Source organism: Saimiri boliviensis, chromosome 4 (genome assembly GCF_048565385.1).
Source record: "Saimiri boliviensis isolate mSaiBol1 chromosome 4, mSaiBol1.pri, whole genome shotgun sequence".
NCBI classification, from domain to species: Eukaryota; Metazoa; Chordata; class Mammalia; order Primates; family Cebidae; genus Saimiri; species Saimiri boliviensis.
In genome coordinates, this window is record NC_133452.1 from 100,976,492 (window position 1) to 100,982,491 (window position 6,000).

Here is a 6,000-nt window from a genome sequence, read left to right on the forward strand (position 1 = left end):
GGGAAAGATGGTGTGGATTAAAACTGTTAGCTCTTGGCCGGGCGCGGTGGCTCAAGCCTGTAATCCCAGCACTTTGGGAGGCCGAGGCGGGTGGATCACGAGGTTGAGAGATCGAGACCATCCTGGTCAACATGGTGAAACCCCGTCTCTACTAAAAATACAAAAAATTAGCTGGGCATGGTGGCGCGTGCCTGTAATCCCAGCTACTCAGGAGGCTGAGGCAGGAGAATTGCCTGAACCCAGGAGGCGGAGGTTGCGGTGAGCCGAGATCGCGCCATTGCACTCCAGCCTGGGTAACAAGGGCGAAACTCCGTCTCAAAAAAAAAAAAAATAACAAGAACAACAACAAAAAAAAACTGTTAGGTTTTCGAATTAGGCTGCCTTGAGTTCAAATTTTTGTCTTTTGGCTGTGTGCGGAGGGCAGGTCACTTCCTTAGTGTCCTTACCGGAAAAGTTGGGGGATAACACTATACTTCACAGGGTATTCATGGTGTTTTCTCTGCCCTTTGCTGCACATTGGAATCACTTGGCAAGCTTTAGAAAACCAATAACTTGGGCCGGGCATGGTGGCTCATGCTTGTAATCCCAGCACTTTGGGAGGCTGAGGCGGGTGGATCATTTGAGATCAGGAGTTTGAGACCAGCCTTACCAACTTGGTGAAACCCTGTCTCTACTAAAAATAATACAAAAAATTAGCCCAGCATGGTGGCGTGTGCCTTTAATCCCAGTTACTGGGGAGGCTGAGGCAGGAGAATCGCTTGCACCTGGGAGGTGGAGGTTGCAGTGAGTCACGTGCCACTGCACTCCTGTCTGGGTGAGATTGTTCCATGGTATTCCGTCCTGGGCAGTCAAGATTCAAGTCTGTTTCTGATCCCACATAGGTGCAGTTGATCACTTTGATTTAGTCTGTCTTAAGGAAAAAGGATAACTATCTGAGGAATGTGATTCCTTTTAAATTATCAATGCCTTCAACAGCAGTCCTGGTCTTGAGCTAAATAATTACCTCTTGAAGTCACTTGCCATATGGGTTCTAGACTGTGATGCCAAGTAGCCATAAAATGCCATACATCCTGTAGTTCACAGTGTATAGCCAATCACTAACCAATGTTATTTGTAAACCAATGAGAATTCCTGATGAACAACTTTTGTAATCACCTGTCTTTTGATTGATTCTTTTTACTGTAAAAACTTGAGCCTCTCTTTTGATGGAATACTCTTGAAGGCAACCTGGAAGTGTGTCTCAGGCTGCAGTCTTTAGCCTTGGCCCAAATTACATTAATTTTGCCTCTGCTTCTTTTAGAAGAAGCTCTAATCTTTTTTTTTTTGGAGACAGAGTCTCAGTGTGTTACTCAGGATGGAGTGTAGTAATGCAAGCACTGCTCACTGCAACCTCAACCTCCCAGGTTCAATTGATTCTCCCACTTCAGCCTCCTGAGTAGCTAGGACTATAGGTACATGCCACCATGCCCAGCTGATTTTTTGTATGTATTTTAGAAATGGAGTTTCACCATGTTGCCTTAGCTGGTCTCAAACTCTTGGGCTCAAGCAGTCTGCCCACCTCAGCCTCCCAAAGTGCTAGGATTACAGGTGTGAGCCATTATGTCTGGACTCAAACTTTTTCATGATTACTATATTTGTTATGATGATAAGTAATTTTTTTTTTTTAATCTTGGATCACTACAACCTTCGCCTCCTGGGTTCAAGCGATTCTCCTGCCTCAACCTCCTGAGTAGCTGGGATTACAGGCACGTGCCACCATGCCCAGCTAATTTTTTGTATTTTTAGTAGAGACGGGGTTTCACCATGTTGACCAGGATGGTCTCGATCTCTTGACCTTGTGATCCACCTGCCTCGGCCTCCGTAAGTGCTGGGATTACAAGCTTGAGCCACCGTGCCTGGCCAATAAGTGATCTCTGATGTTACTATTGTAATTTCTGTGTGTGTGTGTGTGGTGGGGGTGGGGGGGTGCCATGAACCACACCAGTATAAGATGGCCAACTGAATTGATAAATTTGTGTGTTATTACAAAAATTATCTGGGCGTGGTGGCAGGTGTCCGTAGTCCCAACTACTCAGGAGGCTGAGGCAGGAGAATCGCTTCAACACAGGAGGTAGAGCCTGCAGTGAGCCAAGGTCATGCCACTACACTCCAGCCTGGGTAACAGAGTGAGACTCTCAAAAATAAAAATTTTGGGAGGCCGAGGCGGGTGGATTGCGAGGTCAAGAGATCGAGACCATCCTGGTCAACATGGTGAAACCCTGTCTCTACTAAAAATACAAAAAATTAGCTGGGCGTGGTGGCGTGTGCCTGTAATCCCAGCTACTCGGGAGGCTGAGGCAGGAGAATTGCTTGAACCCAGGAGGCGGAGGTTGCGGTGAGCCGAGATGGCGCCATTGCACTCCAGCCTGGGTAACAAGATTGAAACTCCGTTTCAAAAAATAAATAAATAAATAAATAAATAAATAAAGATAAATGTATGTGTTCTGCCTGCCTCACCAACCAGCCTTTACCCTGTCTATCCTCTGGCCTCCCTGTTCCCTGAGAAACAATATTCAATTTAGGCCAATTACTAACCTTACAATGGCCTCTTCAGTGTTCAAATGAAGAGTTGCACATCTTCCTCACTAAATCAAAAGTTGAAAAAGAGTAAGCTTAGTGAGGAAAGCATGCTGGAAGCCTAGATACACCAGAAGTTAGGCCTCTTCTGCCAAACAGCTGAGTTGTGAATGCAAAGGAAAATTTCTTGAAGAAAATGAAAAGTGCTACTCCAGTGAATACATGAATAAGTGAACAGCCTTATTGCTGATAAGGTGAAGGATAGAAGATCAAACCAGCCACAGCATCCCCTTCAGCTAAAGCCTAATCCAGACAAGGCCCTAAGTCTTCAATTCCATGAAGGTTGAGAGGTGAGGAAGCTAGAGAAAAAAAGTCTGGAGCTAGCAGAGGTTGGTTCATGAGGTTTAAGGAAAGAAGCCATTTCTGTAACATAAAAAAGTACAAGGTGGACCGGGTGCGGTGGCTCACACCTGTAATCCCAGCACTTTGGGAGGTCGAGGCGGGTGGATCATGAGGTCAAGAGATTGAGACCATCCTGGTCAACATGGTGAAACCCTGTCTCTACTAAAAATATAAAAATTAGCTGGATGTGGTGGTGAGCGTCTGTAGTCCCAGCTACTCGGGAGGCTGAGGCAGGAGAATTGCTTGAACCTGGGAGGTGGAGGTTGTAGTGAGCCGAGATTGTGCCACTGCACTCCAGCCTGGTGTCTGGTGACAGACCAAGGCTCTGACCAAAAAAAAAAAAGTGCAAGGTGAAGCAGCAAGTGCTGATGTAGATAGAAACTACAATAAGCTATCCAGAAGAGCTACCTAAGATAATGGATAAAGGTGACTACACCAACCATTTTCATTTTAGAAAAGAAAAAGCCTATTGGAACAAGATGCCATCTGGGACTTTTGTAGCTAGAGAGAAGTCAACACCTGGTTTCAAAGCTTCAAAGGACAGTCCTACTCATGGCTTTTTGTTTTGTTTTTGGGACAGGGCCTTGCTCTGTGACCCAGGCTGGAGTGCAGTAGCACAAACACAGTTCAACCTCCTGGGCTCAAGCGATTCTCCTGCCTCAGCTTCCCGAGTAGCTAGGACCACAGGCACACGCCACCATGCCCGGCTGATTTGTAAAAAGTTTTTGTAGAGATGGGGTCTCACCATGTTGCCCAGGAGACCAGCCTGGTGAGACCCTATCTCTACAAACTTCTGAACTCCTGGGCTCCTGCCTTGGGCTCCCACAGTGCTGGGATTGCAGGCATGAGCTTCCATGCCCTGCCCTGGCTTACTCTTGTTATGAGCTGAGGCAACTGGTGGAAGCCAGTGCTCAGTTACCGTTCTGAAATTCCCAAGACAATTAAGTGCTAAATTTACTCTGCCTGTGCCCTATAAATGGAAGGAAGCCTGGATGACAGCCCATCTGTTTTATAGCATGGTTTACTGAATTTTCTTTTTTTCAAACGGAGTCTCACTTTGTCGCCCAGGCTGGAGTGCAGTGGTGCGATCTGGGTTCACTGCAATCTCCACCTACTGGGTTCAAATGGTTCTCCTGCCTCAGCCTCCCAAGTAGCTGGGATTACAGGTGTCCACCACCATGCCCGACTAATTTTTTGTCTTTTTAGTAGGGACAATGTTTCACCATGTTGGCCAGGCTGGTCTTGAACTCCTGACCTCAAGTGATTGGTCTGCCTCAGCCTCCCAAAGTGCTAGGATTACAGGCGTGAGCCATCGTGCCCAGCCAGGTTTACTGAATATTTTAAGCCTACTATTGAGACCTGCTCAAAAAAGATTTCTTTTGAAATATTACTGCTTGTTGACAATACACCTGGTTATCCAAGAGCTCTGCTGGAGATGTACAAGGAGATTAATGGTTTCATACCTGCAAACACAACATCCACTCTGCAGCTTATGGATCAAGGAGTCATTTCAGCTTTCACATCTTAATAAGAAATAAATTTCATAAGGCTATACTGATACAGATATTCATTACTCTGATGCATCTGGGCAAAGTAAATTGAACATCTTTTGGAAAGGATTCAGTATTCTAGATGTCATTAACAACACTTGCAATTCATGTGAGGTGGTCAAAATATCAATATTAGCAGTTTGGAAGAAGTAGATTTCAACCACATGGATGACTGAGGGGTTTGAGACTTCAGTGGAGGAAGTAATGACAGATGTGGTGGAAAAAATAGGAGAACTAAAAACGGAGCCTGGAGATGTGGCAGAATTGCTGTAATCTCATGATAAAATTGAATGGATGAAGACTTGTTTCTAATGGATGAGCAAACAGTGGTTTCTTGAGATGGAATCTATTAAGGTGCTGCGCACATTGTTGAAATGACAAGATGTAGAATATTGCATACACTTAGTTGAAAAAGCAACGGCAGAGTTTCAGAGGATTGACTCCAACTCTGAAAGAAGTGCTGTCGGCAAAATGGTGTATCTTACAGCATCAGATGCTACAGAGACATCTTGTGAAGTGTCAGTTAATGTGGCTAACCTCATTGTCTTATTTTAAGAAATTGCCACAGCCACCCCAGCCCTCAGCAAACACATTCCTGATGAGTTAGCAGTCATCAACACTGAGGCAAGACCCTTCACCAGCAAAGTTATGACTGGCTGAAGGCTTATGCAATTGTTTGTAAGCATTCCTTCTGCCTCAGTCTCCTGAATAGCTGGGACTACAGGCCCACACAACCATGCCCCGCTAATTCCTTCTTTCTTTCTTTCTTTCTTTTTTTTTTTTTTTTAAGACAAGAGTCTCATTCTGTCACCCATTGGAGGGATCTCAGCTCACCGCAACGTCTGCCTCCCAGATTGAAGTGATTCTCCTGCCTTAGGCTCCCGAGTAGCTGGGATTATAGGCACCCACCACCATGCCCTGCTAATGTTTGTATTTTTAGTGGAAATGGGGTTTCACCATGTTCCCAGGCTGGTCTTGAACTCCTGACCTCAGGTGATCCACCCGCCTTGGCCTCCCAAAGTGCTAGAATTACAGGTTATGAGCCACTGCGCCTGGCCTGTATTTTAGTTTAGAGATGAGGTCTTATCATGTTGCCCAAACTGGTCTCAGACTCTTGGGCTCAAACCATCCACCTGTTTTGGCCTCTCAAAGTACTGGGATTATAGGCATGAGCCAACACACCCAGCCCCTGAACATTTATAAATACATAATGCTTTTGCACATTTATGGTACAGTGGAAACGTAACTTTATTTTTTATTTTTATAGAGATAGGGTTTATTTTTTTATTTTTTATTTATTTTTATTTTTATTTTTATTTTTTTTTGAGACGGAGTTTCGCTCTTGTTGCCCAGGCTGGAGTGCAATGGCACGATCTCGGCTCACCGCAACCTCCGCCTCCTGGGCTCAGGCAATTCTCCTGCCTCAGCCTCCTGAGTAGCTGGGATTACAGGCACGCGCCACCATGCCCAGCTCATTTTTTGTATTTTTAGT